The sequence below is a fragment of the Neomonachus schauinslandi genome, chromosome 12 (genome assembly GCF_002201575.2).
Source record: "Neomonachus schauinslandi chromosome 12, ASM220157v2, whole genome shotgun sequence".
In the NCBI taxonomy this organism is placed as follows: Eukaryota; Metazoa; Chordata; class Mammalia; order Carnivora; family Phocidae; genus Neomonachus; species Neomonachus schauinslandi.
Window position 1 is genome coordinate 5,160,466 of NC_058414.1, and position 18,332 is coordinate 5,178,797.

The window sequence follows — 18,332 nt, forward strand, 5'->3', positions numbered from 1 at the left end:
CAACCTAGAACTGTCTTCAGGGCCCACAGGGACCTCTCTACAAATATGTGAAGAGTACATGGAGGGGTTAATATCTGTGCCAGGTTAACCATGTCACCTTGCTGACCCTGGTCTCAGTGATGAACCTCTGTGTCCCATGTTCCTCATTTACAAATGGGAGAAACAGTAGCACACACTTCTTGGACTGTTGTAAGGACTACATGAGGTGACACATACAAGCACTTTAAACAGTGCTTGGTAAGCACCCAATGACACTGGCTGTGCTTGCTGTGTGGTAACTGAGCATGTGGCAGGAGATAGGACTCATGCTGCCCATATCCTCACAGAGCTGTTCATGGTTCCCTCCAGGAGGCCCTCTCCTCTCTCCTGCCCTGACCAGGGGCTTCCCCCTCTGAGCTTTCCTGGCCTGGTGGCTCAAGCATGCTCTGTCCATCTCTCCTCCACTGGATTTAAGCACCTGGAGGACAGGAGTCCTGCTTGATTATCTCTTAGCCTCTCCTTAACCCGCCTCACATTCAGTATGAGTACGTGAAAGACCTTCTTCCAAACTCTCCCCTTCCCTTCCACCCAGCTTCCACCATCCTATCCCTACAGGTCACACATCTCTCCCAGTTACCCATGTTCAGAGCCTCACCGCTCTGTGACCTGTGGCTCCCAGAGTTCCACACCTGGCATCTCCAACACTGTCCCTTCCTCTCCAGGTCAGGGCCTGGGCCACTGTAATGCTGCCTGTCTCAGCTGGTTCCCAGCCTCTCCCCTTCCCTCTCTGAGTCTCTCACATCCTGGCTTCAGTCTAAATGTCTAAGAACATTCTCTGTCCATGAAGATGGCACTCTTCTGCTCAAAACTGACTGATCCCCTCCTTCTTCAGGATCGAATCCAGACTCCCAGGCTGGTCCTTCACTCCTGGCACTATGCTGGACATCTAGACATGTGTCATCCCTCAGGCTCCCCCGTCAGCCAACTGGAGGTCTGTCCACCTGTTGGCCGGTCCCACACTGGTGGTAAGGGGCCTGAGGCTTTCCTCTGTCCTCACACTTCTACTCACGGAGGTCCCCTCCTGCAGACCTAAGTTTCTGCCTCTCTACTGAGACCTTTTATCCAATTATCAACGCCAGCTCAAAACCTGGGGAATTTTCCTCATCTCCCCGCCTTCAAAGAGGTGCCTCTGCTCCATAGTCATGGCCAGAAGACTTTCCTTTCAGTTAGTTTTAAGTGGTCTTCAATGTCTCGGCTTCTCCTGGTCCCTCTCTGAATTCTCCCCAGTGCTAGGAGGTACCTATCAAATAATCGTGGACCATCTGCCTGGCTCACAAGGGTGGAGATCTGGCCTCGCCCCAGCATGATCCATGAGGAGGGGCTATATAAATGAAGCAAGGGTGCCATCACTTCTTAGCATTAACTTTGATAGGAAATTCTACTCTAAGACATTCTACTGCTAAGGTAAAGGGAGAAGACCATCCTTTTTTTTTTTTTTTTTCCCCCCGAAGAGTCACAATTCTGGTGATAATCGTGCTTTCAAAACGTGGTAACTTGACCTGTGTTCAACATCACCCCAATCATGAGCTAGTACTAGTATTTTACGTGATATAGGACACAAAGCGTGGCTGCTGATGTGCGTCACAGACATCCTCCGCGCCCCCACCAGGCAGTCATGGTGACACACTTTCGGGCATGAGCGTGATCACCGGTTCAGTCTTCCCAAAGCAATGCTGTCACCGTGCCAATGTAGCCCTGGGAGGGCTGCATTCTCAGAACTGAGCTCCTGCTGACATCACTGCAAGGAAGACCTATACTTCGGAAACTGGAAGTTCACAATACGATAATAAAGTGGCAATTTCCCAAGCCTTGTTACAAAGTTAATACAACAGACCTTAACTTCAGGTCTGTGCCTCTACATTCCCTTGTATGGAGCAGAGATATAGAAACACTTTATGGCAGGCGCCTGGGTGACTCAATTGGTTAAGCGACTGCCTTCGGCTTGGGTCGTGATCCCAAGGTCCAGGGATCGAGCACCGCCTCAGGCTCCCTGCTCAGTGGGGAGTCTGTTTCTCCCCCTCCCCCTCCGCACCACTTGTGCTTTCTCTTTCCTTCTCTCTCTAAAATAAATAAATAGAAAATCTCTAACAAGAAAGAAAGAAAGAGAGGAAGGAAGGAAGGAAGGAACACTTTATGCCCTTTTATAAAATCTGGACCTGGGTCGAACATGGACCGGAAAGCCCATCATCCAAATCTAGTGACGAGGTCAGCGTGCACGTGTGCCCTGATGTAAGCAGCAAGGATGCGGTTGGGGGTGGGAGGTGGTGGGTGGCATCCCCGAGCCTCCTGCACTGAAGGAGCAACAGAAACAAAGGCAGGGTTAGCTTTTCCATCGTCATTACTTTGCTTTAGCAAATGGCGAGGCATTTCAAGAGGAGATTTGTCAAAGCAACTGATACCGAGTGCCTATGTATATATACCACGTTAATGTGCTTGGGGTGGGGGACTGACTAAGTTCCGAGGTCTTTCGTATGACAAACACAGACAGATTTATCAATCAAAACTGAGGCTGTCTACCAATCTGACTTGGCCATGGAATGTGTCCGTGTCCTCTGAGGGGGTCCTGTATGGACCAGCGTTCCTCTCCTGGATTTCCCCAATGGGTCCACAGACCTGCTCAGCTTTGTATCTGATACCCAAATGTAGGCTTTAAGGAAATCATGCTAAGATGTGATTCTGCTGTGCCTCGCCCTCACAGCTGCTGGTGGAACACGCGGGACAGACTCTGTCCAGCGCTGAACCCCGATGCTTATTTTAGACCCTCTTCAGTGGGTGAAGGGTATCATGCAGTGACACTGGACACAGCCTGGGTTCAGAGCGAACTCCTCCTCCAAAAGCCCCTCGCTGATCCAACAGTCAGAGACCAAATTCCAGTCGCAGTTTGTTGCAAGCACCTTCATCTTAGGAGGGGACCAAGGGATGCAGAGGTCATAGTGGCACATGGTAGACAGTGGCTTGAAGGCCCCCTTTTCCAGCCACCATTCTTTTTCTTTTAAGATTTATTTATTTGAGAGAGAGAGAGAGGGAGAGAGCATGCACCTGTGTGAGATGGGGAAGGGCAGAGGGAGAGATTCTCCAGCAGACTCCTTGCTGAGTGTAGACTCTGCTGAGTGCAGAGCCCGATGCGGGGTTTGATCTCATGACCCATGAGATCACAACCTGAGCCAGGCTCCCCCACGCTCCCCACCCACCATTCTTTACATCAACACCCTCACCACGGAAGTGACTAGAAAGCTGCAAACTGTCCTCAGGCGAGATGCCCCAGCCCTGCAATGCTGGACCCTCACAAGTTCAGGAGCAAGCGGTGGTCTCTACTTCACTTTGACAACAGACAAAGGGACACGAGTGAAACCTGGTGGCTTTTATCCCCACTGATATGGCACTTATGCATGTATAGAATAAATACAGACCCGTTTTAATGCCAGTGAATATTTAGCATCATCAAAAGGCCACCCCATCAGAGTGAAACTGTTCTGGACGTGAAGCGTGCGCCCCCTCCCCCGTGTGCATGCGCACGTGTAACATGGAAGCCCGTCCACTCGAAAGATGGTCATTCACTGCTTCCCACCCACCTTGATGGTTAAACCCCAACCCTGACATAAGAACACTGTATAATTTTAAACTCACAAAACGAGAGGTAAACATCAAGAAAACATTTCAAACGTGTAATTTTCCTCTGCGGTTGCCACCCAGATGCCTCGACTCACGAGCAATGTTTTCCACAGACCTACCGTGAAAGGGACAAAAGCTCTGTTTTTCCAGCTCCACATATGTCATTTGTAACTGGCAGTTGTAACTGACAGGAGTAGGGTACTGCACGCAGGTTAAGTCAAACATCATCAGGAGAGACCCGTTCTTTTTGTGAGAGAGACTCAAACTCTTAAGTTTTAAAAATATAAGAAGAAAACAGATTGAGGAATGTTCGGCTTGCATCGGCCGTGGGTGAGCAGAGAACACGTGCAGGCAGGGCATTCAGGACGCTTTCTTAGCCCCCAGCGGGATGCCGGGTGGGCATTCCATAAATTCTACCTCGTGGCATCACGGCCACCTCCAAAGTCCCCTGGTGTGAGTACAGAAGAGCACAAGCAACACCACATACATGGAAAGAGTCAGCTCCGAAGGGCCACCCCAGGGGTCTCTGCTTCCTGCTAGCGCATCCCTGCCTGGGGTCAGCGACAGAGGACATCACCCCCCTGGAACTCCCTGTTCAAGGAGCCCATTCACCCACAGGTAGGAGCTGAAGGACCGCCCTGCTCACAAGCGAGTCTTACAGCCCAGACCAAGGCCTGGCTAACGTGGTCCACAAGAAAACAGAGCTAGTGAAGGTGCAAGTTCAGGTCTGTGGAGAGCTGACTCCGAAGAAAGCTCATTTACTGTGCAAAGCGGAACCCCACGCGTTCATTAAATTGTGAGCAAACAATGCGGCGGCTGAGTCAACCTCCAGGATGAAAGGGGAGGCTCTGAAACTTTGGTGAATTCATAAGCTGGGATCTTCCTCCTAGGGAAGAACAGACGTCTGCATTCGACATACCGCATTAATTCACAAACACACCACAGCTGGGTTGGGCCCTCTCCCACCACACCCCATGCAGCTCTGCCAAAAAACCAAAATCCCACCCAAGAGTCTTAGGAGAAGTGCATCTAGAACTGCATTCAACTGTGACAGTCAAATGGATGACATCACGAGCCTCCTGCATGCAGAAGAAGCCAGGTGGGTGCAAGCCCACCGTCCCTTCAGGAAAACACTGCTGAGAAAGGCAGGGCCTCAGACACAGCCCGTCCAGGCCACCTGCCACCGCACAGGGCCAAGCAGGGGCTTTGAGGGACGTGACTTTGGAAGCTGGTACAGGCTTCTACCTTGTGTGGTGGGATGACTGCGGGATGAGGAGACTCCAGAGTCATGTGACAACCACATTCATACAACGCAGACGATTATTGCCACCAACTCCGGAGAGCCCAGGGGGTTCCAACCTCCCGGCGCCGGGCAGGCGAGGACCTTCCGGTCAGCTAGAAAGTACCACGGTCACAGACGTCAACATTGCTGAGATAAGGCAACTCACTGTGCGGAACATTTTCATTTCTTCCTTTTAGAAAAATGCATAACCCAACAAGCATTCCAAAAATGGGAAACATTCTGGCAAGCTAAAAAAAATATTGATGAATAATAAAGGAATCTCCCAACTGAGGTCTTCTTCAATTTAAATTAGCATAGTTTCCAAACTAGCTCTGTGACTGTTGAAAACGTGGCGACTAATCTCATCTCGGACGTATTCTTCAACTACAGGTTATGAGTTAAAATCAACCACACAGGTAAGTGGTAAAAGGGACTGATCTACGGGGGCTGGATAAAAGAAATGCACAGACCTCATGACCCTCAGGAATGCTTTTTTTTTTTTTTTTTTTTTTTAAGATTCCATTTATTCTGGAGACAGAGAGCATGAGCAGCGGGGACAGAGAGAGAGGGAGAAGCAGACTCCCCGCTGAGCCCGGAGCCCGATGTGGGGCTTGATCCCAGGACCCCGGGATCATGACCTGAGCCGAAGGCAGATGCCCAACTGAATGAGCCACCCAGGTGCCCCCCTCATGAACATTTTTTAAAGCGAGGTGGCTGGTAGGGCTCTGGGAGCCACCTGTCGTTCACTCTTCCCGCAGGCTTTGTCAGGACACCGTTAGCCTTTATGATGTAAGAAGTGGTCTCCACCCAGAGGAGAGTTTCCAACCCTGCCCCAAACCGAGTCTACATGATAATTACAGACAGTGAGAAGACAGCCGGGCGAGCAGGCGGGCAGGGAGATGTCTTGCTTCTGGCCACAGGGAGCCTGTCTCCTTCCAACCTAATGGTTTGTTTACTGAACATCAGTGGATTGTGCTCTTAAGAGGACTCCAGACAACACTACTCTATTTAAGTCTCAAAAATTAGCCACATGAACAAAAGCATACACTCCTGCTGCATTATCACTCCCACCCAAGCTATTTTTACATTCAACGCTCAAAACATTAGGCTTGAAAAAACTGCCAGGATCTGATTTGGGAATCTTCCGCTCTGCCAAGTGCTGCAAGTGATTTTACACTTGACACTCGTGTCCACGTATATGCACAAGCACACATACCCACACGCGCACACGCGCACACACACACAAACACACACCCACACTCACACAAATCCACGCGTGCACGCACACACACACGTGCACACTCTCTCGGGCATGCACAGCCCGTTTTCCCAGCAAGTCTCTGAACCTGAGTCTGCTGCTTAAGTGTGAAACTATTCAAGCTCTTTACACATGACTGTGGAGTCAATACATCTGGTTTTTCTCTTCTTCTAGCCTCTGACTCCGAAGGCCACACAGACATGGAGACAGATGCTTTGCAGGGGCTTCTCCAGACTTCAGACAAGCTCTCCCAACCCACCTGATGCCCGGGCCAGCAGGGAGGCGGGAAGCCCTGATTTTCCCACCTCAGACACCCCAAGTGCCCCGAAGTGGCCCATGCCCTGAAACCCTCTTCCCTCCTACCCTTCTGGGCTGGCACCCATTCTAAACAAGCACAAGAGGGCAAGGCAAGAACTGAGACCTCAGAGAAAGGAAAAATGCGAGTGCCCTGCTGTGTTGCCGACAAAAAGCCTCAGTCGACACTGGACGCTGGCCTTGTGGGTCAGAGCGCTCTTGGATGGGGTCAGGGGGCAGGCGTTTCCACCGTCTCTGTGCTTGGGGCAGCACCCGCAGGGAGACTGCGGCCCAGGGAGACCAGCTGCCAATCGGGCTCTGCATCAAGTAGACCCAGGGCCACAGCGCGGAGCCCTGCACCATTTTCTGTGACTCATGCTCAGAGCAAACTAAGGATGTGTTTTCCAGCCAGAAGGCCAAGGAACTGCCAGAGGCACTCATTCTGAGAAAGCCTGGGGTCTCCCAGGATCCTGGAGGAAGGAGGGGGAGCATGGCTGTGCACCCTGTCTGCCCACTTATGCTAGAGAGCTCCTCCCAGCCTGCCCCAGGACTTGGACGTAGGACCATGTCCACAGACGCTGCTGGAAGCTCCCTGGTTCCTGTTACCTCATTCTTGTTCCCTCCTCCTCCTCCAAGACTTTAAGCGACCAGGTGACTGACACTGGGCCAATGGCCAGGACGCGGACAAAATAGAACCCTCGTGCACTGTCTGTGGGGATATGAAATGGTGCAGCCACAGTGGACAAGAGTGTGGTGCCTCTTCAAAAATGAAGGAGAGAGCTGCCATACGGTCCCGCCACCCCGCCTCTGGGCGTGTGCACAAAAGAAGCAAAAGCAGAGGCGGCTGCTTGCACGCCCATGTTCCCGGCAGCACGGGTCACAATAGCCAAAGGGTAGAAGCCAGAGAGTCTACCAGTATTTGAAGCGATAAACACGTAGGCAACACACATTACGGAGTACCACTCAGCCTTAAAAAGGAAGGACGTCCTGACACACACCACGACACGGATGGACCTTGTGGACATTGAGTGAGACAAGCCAGTCAAAAAATGACACGGGGATCCATACGAGGTCCCTAGAGGAGTCACATTCACAGGCACAGAAAGTAGAATGGTGGCAGCAGGTGGCTGGGGACAGGAGGATGGGCAGTCAGGGTTTAATGGATACAGAGTTTCAGTTTGGGAAGAAAGAGTTCTGGAGACAGATGGCTGGACATCAGTGTGAATGTATGTAACACCATTGAACTGTACAAACAGTAAATGCTACCCTTATGTAAAGTTTACCACAATAAAACAAAACAAAACAAAACAAAAAAACAGATTGGGTCAGCGGACAGGAGGGAAGGGAAATGTACAACTTTCGGGTCAGACCCTAAATAAAGCACAGGACAGGACCCCCTTTCATCATCGCTCCCGGGGCTGGGCTGCAGCAGGTTCCGAGCAGAGCGACAAGATAGAGAGAAGCAGGTCCCCGGTGACTGGCACCTCCTCTCAGTCTGTTCAGGATGCTCTCGCAAAATGCCAGCATCTGGGTGGCTTATAAACAGCAAAAGTTCACTGCTCACAGTTCTGGAGGCTGGAAGTCCAAGGTCAAGGTGCCAGTGAGGTCCAGTGAGGGTCCTCTTCTGGGCTGCAGACTTCTCACTGGGTGCTCAGGTGGCTGAAGGGCCACGGGAGCTCACGGGTCTCTTAGCAGGCACTAACCCCAATCATGAGGGTCCACGTTCATGAGCTGAGCACCTCCCAAAGCCCTGCTCCCCAGCACCACCACCTTGGAGGTTAGGATTTCAACATATTAATTTCAGGGGCGGGGGGACCCAAACTTCCAGATCAATACCAGCCCTGAAATACCAGTGAGGGAAAAATCATCCCCTCTTCCAGTCACTGTCGCTGTGGGGTGTCTAATACTTTATGTTCCTCAGAATATGACACCTAACACCTCCCGGGTCTGCAAAGAACAGGTCTTCACAACCGGCAAACGGGTCAGAGCATGTCAGTCTAGAATATTTCAGTGACAACTGATCCGTCTGCTGTCATAAAGTCTGGCAGAAACAAGATTAAGCGGCAGTTTAAGAAAAAAAGTTGGTTTTTTTCAAGGAGGGATTTAAGATTTCTGGGAACACGTCGAATCATATGACTTTAGGGCTCACGCGGGTCTTGAGGTCATCTTATCCAGCACTCTCCACCGACGGACGGGAAGCAGAACTCACGTACCTCATCGCAGCTGTGTGTCGCGTCCTGCGACACAGATTCATGACACAACACTCATAATGTCCCTGCCTCTGAGGAGCTCACAGTTCAGTGTGTCGGAGACCAGCAGGTGGAAAACCCTAACCCCATGTAAGGGTTTCCAGAAGGGGGAGTGGACAGCGGCAGGAGAGATGGAGCCCCGAGGAGGGTCTGGAAGCCTAGGCTAGAGCCCCCGGTGGCAGCTGAAAGGATGAGCAGGAATCATCTGGGCAAGGAGACAAGAAGCCCACCGGCCAGGAGGAGAGGGAAAGTAGGAGAAAGCAGGAAGGTTCAGGAAGGACAAAGGGACAGGGACAAAACAGGAGCTGGAGCTACTCAGTCCACTAGGGCGCCGCTGGCCACACACGACTCTTTACGTTTAAATTTATGAAAATTAAAGGCGGTGAGAAATTCAGCCCTTCCTTAAAATGCTGGGCGGCAGCTGTACCAGACACAGACACACGACACTGTCGCCCTGGCATGGTTGTTAGACTGCGCCGGGCTGGGAAAACGGGCAGGAGCCACATCGGGACCCGCCTGCAGGCTCCGCTAACAAGGGTACACTGAATCTTGCAGGACTGATCCCAGGACCCAAGTCTTCCTATTCCTGAGCCAATGTCCTCCCCACTGAGCCTGGCTGTCAGTCTTCTGTAGGAGAGAGTCAAACAGGATGACTGACCAAGCATTACGGATTAGGGCCGCCTGGCCATGACCCTATCCTCTGTGCCCAGTGCGGATACGAGCATATCCGCGTGTGTCCTCAGGAAAAAGGACAGCTTGTTGTCCCTAAGGAGAGTGTGCCTAAGACAATGGTTCCTCATCTGGGTTCCTGGGCCAGAGTGAGAAGGAAGGGGGTCGGGGAGGAACCCATGAACTAGGACTCCTGACGTATCAGGCTTATTTTGGGGATGTGTATCACTTTTTTTTTTTTGAAAAGGGATAAGGACTTCAATGATTTATCTAAACCAATTGTGTCTCGTAAAAAGGCACTGCTTGGTTTGGCGGAGGTGGTGAATGAATCTACAAAAGTGTTTGTGCAAAAGCATTTGTGGTCTGGGAATCTAATCAAATGCACCCAAACGAAATACATTTTAATGGTCTCTTGAAAAGCTTTTTCTTTTTTTCCTTTTTTTTTTTTTTATTGAAAATGTTTTTGGCTGTGGAATTTATTCTAATTGGACATGACCTGTAGAAAATATGGTCTTGGCAAGCAACAGCTCACCACCTAATTAGGGAAACCAGATGGAAGCTTGTAAAAACCCCAGAGGCCACAAAGCATCTCCCAGCTGGAGAAGTGAGCTGTCTCCAGAGGGGCTTGCTCAGAAGCGCGGGGACGTTCCTGAGGCAGGCGGTAGAAAGAACAGACGTTGTTGGAGACCGCTGTCGTTTTGTCACACCAGAGTACACAGCAAAAGGTAGTCTCAAATTAATACCATTAGGTCTTGAAAACGAGTGCAATCATTAGCTCTGTATAAAGCAAATGAAACCAAACAAAGTATACATGAGAAAAAAACTGTAATGCTGCCACAGGAAGAGACGGGTGCAAAATAAAGCCATGTGGAAACATGAAGGGAAAGTGACATAAGTCAACGCTGCCACCGACTCGAGTGTTGAAAGCCAGCAAGTGGCCCTGAACGATAAACACTCTGGTGACACGGTAAAATGAGAAAGCGAAGGTATAAAATGGGGAGGAGCCAACATTTAAATTTTGCCTAAATAAATTAATATCCTCTAACAGAGAAAAGGCATATCACCCATATATCAATAATATAATTCGATATCAAACATATTAAGTAGAGAAAAAGTACAAAGATGAAGAGATATATAAAATCTGTGGTTAAAGTACAAAGTAAGTGAAAAACCACATTGAGGAAAATGAACTGACACATAAAAGCCCAGAACCCCTAATTAAATGTGGACGGAGAGAGACCAAAAGGGTGTAGGGAAATGTTGCATAATAAATACACTAAGTCTCTACTACATGCTTTCACTTTGTTCAAGCCTAAATCATAACCAAGCGTTTCTGTATGTGAAATCCACACATCCTAGATCTATACATGACTTTGGTATCAAATACTTCTGCTCACGGCTTAAACCCTCCAACCAATTATAAAATTGAGTTTAACGATTAATAACAAAGCACAGAAGTCCTAGAAACCAGAACTGCTTATTATGGTGTGTAGACGTAGCCTGTAATCACTGTTTCCTTAATATTTATGGGAGCACTCGGGTGCACCCAAGTTAGGACTTCACTTCCCAGGTCCCAGCCTCGGGAACGCAGGCCTGCGTGTGTGCGGGGCTGTCACTTCGCCTGCACCTATCCAGTGATCGCTGGCTCTGGCTGGCCAGGAAAAGGCCATACAGAGGGCAGAGGAGATGCTTCAGGTCCAGGAGGCAGGAGAGGGGCAACATTATTCAAACATCCGTGTTCCCAACTTAAATCATAACTTAGCTTCATCATCCTTATGCAGCCACGGAGGAAATATTAAAAGTGCCCTAAGGTCATTTGACATTGTTGCAGGGGTGCGTCCAACTCTTCAAATTTATTCAGAAAAATTACAAGTACAAAAGAGTAAGATTCCTAAGCCTACTTTCCAGGTTATATCAAACAATACCTGCCTTTTGCAGTCTTAAATGTATTGCTAACCAAAACTATAGCTCAGAAGTAACAGCTTTTAAGTTAAATGGGAAAAGTTCAATATAACACATAATTAGACATACTATCATTTTAAAGAATGTAAACATGTCAGCCAAAAGCCTAGAAAACTTAAAAAAAAAAAAAAAGGCTAGAAACCTAAACTTTTCTTCTTATTATGGTGTATACTCGTTAATATTTCAGCAACATTTGTACACTTGTCAGAGTTAAAATGGAAGATGTCATTGTGATGGCCCATGGTCATTGTCAAGATAGCAGCTCCTATAATATTTTGTTGGGTGGTGACAGAACAGGAGGTCAAATTATCCACTTCTATTAATTAAAAAAAAATCATTTCTTGTTCTAACAACTTGATTAAAGCCATACAAATTGATGCAGAGAAATGAACATCAGCTGTGTCTTCACGAAGCTCAGATTCTAATGAACTTGAACAAACGTCCCCTGATTTTTATGTAAGGACAGCTCTTGAATGCAGCCACTGAGCAAATGCTCTGGCGGTTTTGACATTTTGTGTCACTGGAGACTATTCTATTCTACAGAACTATGTGTTTCCTCCGTAGAAAAAAATTAACCAGTATCCTGCCAAACCCAAACACTCTGTCTCATTCAGAGTCCAGAGGGAAGTTTAACCCTGTGTTCCGTTACCACCCATGACTGGCATGGATTGCAAAAACACTCAAACGAGAAACTAAAAGTAAACAGATAAACTCAAGGTTCATCTTACATGGACTTAAATATATTTAAAAACCTCACCCAAAGGAAATGTGTCTTCCCTTGCATTCCAGAATATTCTGTCAATTATTACACTGTAACTGAGCTCTAAAATTCCTTAGAAGTCACATCGAGTCAACTTGTCAGTTTTTGCCTCCTTCCTACAAGAATACTTTTCCCAGACTGTATAGTCATAAATCCTTGCTTTAATGAAATTACTATTAAAAACATACAATTCCAATCCCACTAAAAAGGTATACTTGTGTACTCAAGAAAGATAACTAATAACTACTTATGAATAATTTAGTGAGATATACAATCTACGTCCACTAACAGATTGTTCCTTCAGTGATCCTCAAGAAAGACCTCTGTAGACCTTGCTTTCTAATGTGAAATCTCCTTATTTCATTGTTCCCCGGCCAGCCCGTTTCTACATAACACAAGAAGGAATGCTAGATTCAGTCAACAGGTTCATCACATCAGTTGTTTGCTATCATGTGGGAAAATGATAGCTTGCTCCAAGTTTGATTTGATAGCCAAAACTTGCACTATCAGACAGAAAACAAATTTCCCCTGAGCACATGGCAAAGCACTGCCTTATTCTCCAAGCCACAGAGGAGCAGACCAGAGAAGAACCAACAGAACTTGACTGCCACTGATAATGTACCAAAGCCAGAAATTTCATGTCTGTATCTATCCTCTCTGGTAGGCAAGCAATGCCCCTCAATTATATAAAATATTCCAAAAGCCCAAGACCATTTCTTTCCTCCAACTTTAATACACAATAGTTTTATTAATCATGCAATTCCTATCTAGAAAATACAAGCACATTGATATTTTCTTGATGTCTCCTGATGTAAAAAAACAAACGACAGGTGATAAAATAATTGGGAGTAATAAAAAGTAAAAGTAACAGGTCTACATTTCTCGGACAAAGACGTTCAAACAAGCAGACTGGAGGGACAGAAATAAATGTATGGATAGTAACAATTGCATGGTTTTGTTATCATACCCACAGCAAAAGCCCTTAGTTCCCCGCAGGGGTGTGGGGGAGACTCAGATGTGAAGTGCAACCAGAGCTTGGAGAAGCAGTGTGAAGAACGCGGCTGTGGATTCGCCTCCGGCTGGTCTATAGCACCAGGGCTGGGGAGGGTGCCCAGGCTTCGTATTCACCATTTCGCCCCCACAATCAGATTCCTTGCAAGGATTTTACAAATAATCTCTGAATCCAGTTTTGCTGGCCTCTTAAATGCTCTCCCCTTCACATTTCCTTCATATGAGGAAAGGATTCAGTCTCCTTAAATTGGCTTATTAAACAGGCTCCCAAAGCGATGGATCGAAAGGTAATTCTGAATACTGTCATTTTGGGATGCCCATTACCATGAAAAGGGATTTCCCACATTTATTTTCTCTTTGGGAAATGTGTTTGTTCAACTGGAATTACATAACCACCACTAAGTGCATTGCAAAAAAAAAAAAAAGTTCTTTTTAACATTCCTCAGTTTCAGGATTATTTGATTTGCTAACCTGGCTCACTTTTTCCTGGCATTATAGAGAGAGATAAAAAAAAAAAACAAAAAAGGAGCAAGTTCGAAAACCTTAGGTAGACTTGGGCAACACAGCGGCCTATGGGCACATGGGGAGAGTGAGTCAGTGGGACACAACTGCAAAGAAAAGAGATTAGTTGTCCCCAAAGCTGCCTCGTTCAAGACCAGTTGCCATAGCGGAAAGTGGGCCCACTCGGTAAGCAGGTGCAGGTCCCACCCAAGCACTCATTCCATTTGCAAGACTCATAGCACACTTGCTCCAGGCCAGTGAGCTGGTTCTCGGGTCGCAGGGCTCCGCGAGCGTCCGCAGAGGCTGCGCGCGACCCCGCGGCCTGCTTGGGCTGTGCGCGGTTCAGACTCCAGCTCAGGGTCCTGTTAAAGGGCAGGATAGCTTTTCTTCTATCGGGGAAGATACTCTGCGAGTAAAACCAGAACATGGCGTGTGATCCCTACACACAAGGTGTGGGGATGGCAGCAGACACCCGGACAGGTCTGGGCTCCAGCAGAACCGCGCGGGCAGGATGCACGCCGGGACTTTAGTTGGGAAGCTGGGGTCTCCACCTCCGGTCGGGTCCCAGCCCGTGCGCTGCAGACCGTACAGGGGAACCCCAGAGAAGAAAGCTGGGGAGGGGGAGAAGATGTCAGGGAAGCCCACAGGGCAGTGCCCTACACGCAGCGCTCCTGATACCGCCGGACCCAGGCGTCTGCGAGGTCCCGGAACCTGCTCCTGCCCGCGGGGAAGAGCGGACGGTGTCCGGCATACCGTGGCCGCGTGAGCGGTGACCACTGCAACGCGCGGGCAGACGCCCAGCAAGTCAGTGGCGGGACTGGAGTCCGAGGTCGGGTCTCCCACCGCCCTCCCGGTCCCCGGGGCGATCACTCGGAGGTGGCTGAGAAAGGCTCGGACTCGGTGAGGGCTCCGCCCGCGGGGACCCCAAAAAGGGCGCGCGCACACAAACACACCCGCGCGGAAAGTGCTTCGGCCTCGGCCTGACACTGTTACCTGGGCAACGACCCGGGCGCACAAAGTACACAACCCCCTTCCGCGGCCGGGCGCAGACCCGCGGGCCGGAGAGGGGGCTCCCCGGCCCCGGGCTCTCCCCAGTGCCCGTGCCCCTGCCCCGAGTGAGCGCGGTGCGGGCGCGGGCGTCCCTTCCGAGCAGAGTCACGGCCCGCACGCCGCCCGGCCGCCCAGCCACTTACCCGGTGGGGGGCTTGGCCGCCGAGGCGCGCGGCGCGTCCATGGAGCCGGCGGGCGAGGGGCGCGCGCGGTGCTCGGGCCCGGCCGAGTTAGGCGCTCGCTGCCGCCGCCGCCGCCCTCATTCACTTTTTCCGCGCTGACCCATCGTCCTCCCACGCGGGCCGGCGGAGGACAGCGGCGGGGCGAGCGGACGGAAGGGGCTGGTACGGTCGCGGGCGGGCGGGGGCGCCGGCCGCGCGGGGAGGGGCTGGCGCGGCGCGGGGCGGGGGCGCCGGGAGCAAGGTGCGCCGCGCCCACCGGAGCGCCGCCCCCGCCCACCCTCCCGCCCGCGCCTCGGGAGCTCCCGGCCTGGCCCGCCGCGCGCGTCCCGGGATGGGGTTGGCGGCACCTGGACCCCGGGGCGACACCCCGCCCGCCGCAGGGCCCCTCCCGGGCTTCTCCCGGGCTCCTCCACCCTGCGAGGGAGTGCGCCCCTGTCTGGGCGGCGTGGGGGATCCGGAGGCGCGGGCCGCGCCGGGGCCGGGAGGAGTTGCGAGAGAGAGAGAGAACCACCTGGTCTCGGCGAGGCCCTGGAGGGCTAGATGGGCGGACCGGCGGGAAGGACTGAGGTTGGAGAATGAGAAGCGAGTGACCAGTGTCGCCGGCTCTGCCCTGGAACCCCACGGAACCTTCATCTGTGTGACAGCAATCTAGGGCGGTGGGTCTCAAAGTGGGTCCCTGACCAGCAGCACCTGGGAACGTGTTAGAAATGCAGATTCGGGGCCCCTGCCAGTCCTATGGAATCAGAAACAATAGGGGCTGGAGCAGGGCCCAGCAGCGCTACCAGGAGTTCGCGTTGGAAGCATGCTCCAGTTTGCCAAGCTGGTCTGTGGGGCGCCGTGGTTGCGGGGCCCCCGCGGGGGAGTTCCAGTGCAGGCAGCAGCCAGAAATGCCTGGCAGAGGCAGCCCACTCTGGGCCCAGGGCGAGTCAGCTCCAGGTCCCTGATCTACCCCAGCTTCACTCCCACACTCCTAACCCACCCAAAGCAACAAAAGAGATTTGATTAGTGTGAAAGTCTGACCTCCAAAACAGACACTTTCACCTGATTCCAACCACTAGAGTAACAGGTGTTAAAGATGCAGAATAGGTGAGGCTGCAGAATGATGTGCGGTGGAGCCCTGCTCTATTCCTATCTTATGCTTGGATGAGGTATCCCCAGGCCTGCCTGAGCCTTTCTCCCCCTCGGCCTCTGCTTTCTCGTTAACAAAGGGAGACCAGTCTAGGGAATGCAGTCTTTGCCATGACCCACAAGGCCTTCGGCTGCTCAGCTGGTGGGCCCACCCAGAACCCTGTTCCTTCCTTTGCACATGGCTTTGGAGCTCAGCGCAGTGCAGCTCAGCCTCTGGGCTGTTCTCCAAATGCCTGAGCACTTTCCCATCTCAGGCCTCTGCCTGGGATGCTCTCCACAGGAGTTTCCCTCCTGCTCCCTGCTCCCTGCATAGAAGGGAAACCTCCTTTGGAAAGCCTCCGGTGTGTTTGCTTATGCTTGTTTACATTTATAAATAAAATGTTGCTTATGAATATATATATATATATAAATTTTGCTTACATTTATATAAATATACAAATAAATATGGGTGTATACATTACATATCAATGGAATGTAAATAGGTAAGGACATATCATCTTCAGTATACAGTTTGACTTTGTTATCGTCATCTGTCTCTTCCCCAGAATGTGATCTCAGTGAGTATTGGGCCTTTTGCCTCTTTTATTCCTCGGTGAACCGCCCCCCCACCCCCCCCAGCCTCTAGAACAGTGCCAGGCAGGTGGGGTTAGTGCTCCATAAACACAGAGTGCACTGAATGAATGAATTCACTACTACTCCTTCTACCTCTAGGTTTCTGGGTCACAGGATCCTTCCCAGGACCAGGAGCCCCCATTTGCTCTGGACGCCACGTGGGAAAGGGCAACCTGAGCAGGACCAGAGCTCAGAAGTGGACCAGGGATGGTGGGCCTGAACCCGGCTGAGGACCCCAGCAGGACATCCAGCTCACAGATCACCCGTAACCTGAGGGCCTGGCAAAGGCAGGAGGAGGTTCCTGGTGGGAGGTGGCTGCTAAAACTGGAATCGGAGCTGGTGAAGAGTTTCTCGGCAAGACAGTTCACGTCTAAAGAAAATGATGAGAAGGAGGCAGTATCCCACCTCCGGGCTGAGGTTCGGGGTGCTCCCCAGGGATGAAGGCCTAGAAGGATCTCAAGCCTCAACCACCAATTCCTGGAGACCACCAGGCATCTCCAACCTTAAAACCCAACAGGCACCACTGGTCAGGAATGGGGTGGAAGGTGGGGTCTGGGGAGAGATGTCACAATGAGGCAGAGGACGGAGTCAGACTTGCCACTGGAGCAGGGCTGAGCTCCCAAGGCCCTCAGCGGAGAGTCGGAATAGGCTGGACCTGGCAATCCCGTGGGCCAGCTGTGGGGCTCGGTGCAGAGCCTGGGAGGCCGGCAGACAGGGGACCAACTGCTCTGTATGTTGCAACACAAATTCCCTTACTGGTGAGGATCCCAGTAGATCCACCAGGGTAGAGGCGTTTTCAAAATTGAGCAGTTCAACAGATTCTTGGGAGCACCTGCCGTAGGCCAGCCTTTGTGTGTGATGTGGAGACACCTTGCAGACGGAGCTCGAGAAGGGAAACAGAAGACAGACAGGGGCTTAGCTCTTCCAGACAGAGGCTGAGAAGCAGAAGGCTGGGGGCGGTCCCCAAGACTGTTCCGACTGTTGCTGAGTCCTCGAGGAGGACACCCTCCCGTGCTGCCGTACCCGCCGACCTTTTACAGCAAACGGCACAATCCCAGACAAGGGCATTAATTTTCTTACTGCTTCTCCCCGCTGCACACTTTTCAATTCCCTTGACTAAAACTAACACCTTTTCAGATACTGACTACCTCTACGTTATCTATTTCAGGTGCTGGAAATATCCAGGAATGTGCTGACAAATTTTTTTTTCTTATTAGTCTTCTTTATTATTTTACACATCATTCTCTCTTTTTATTTTTTTAAGTGAAACTGCTCAGGAGGTAAATATTAAAGACAAGCTTAATATTCTGGATCTCAAGGCTTTAGACAAATGCTATATGAGGAAAGGGGATGTTTTGTTGAAAGAGATGGAACACACCAGGTTTGAATTTTAGTGATCTTTTTTTTTTTTTTGGTCCTTAAAATGTAACTTTTTATTAGTGGTGTGACAAATGTTTTAAAATGACTCTTAAAATGGTGAATAACATAACAATAAAAAATTCAAAAATAATAAAAAATAATAAAATGACTCTTAAAAAAAAAAAAGCCTCGGGGGCGCCTGGGTGGCTCAGTCGGTTAAGCGTCTGCCTTCGGCTCAGGTCATGATCCCAGGGTCCTGGGATTGAGCCCCGCATCGGGCTCCCTGCTCAGCGGGAAGCCCGCTTCTCCCTCTCCCACTCCGCCTTGCTTGTGTTCCCTCTCTCTCAGTGTCTCTCTCTGTCAA

General features: G+C 50.5%; 1 protein-coding gene across 1 annotated transcript in view; it reads right to left on the reverse strand.

Annotated features, from left to right (window-relative positions):
* Positions 1-14,858, reverse strand: part of COBL (cordon-bleu WH2 repeat protein) — a 289,484-nt gene extending 274,626 nt beyond the window's left edge. Inside the window, exon 1 of the mRNA XM_044920215.1 lies at positions 14,831-14,858. The gene's annotated coding sequence lies outside the window, so the exon portion shown is untranslated. The remainder of the gene's footprint in view (positions 1-14,830) is intronic.
* Positions 14,859-18,332: the final 3,474 nt, after the last annotated feature.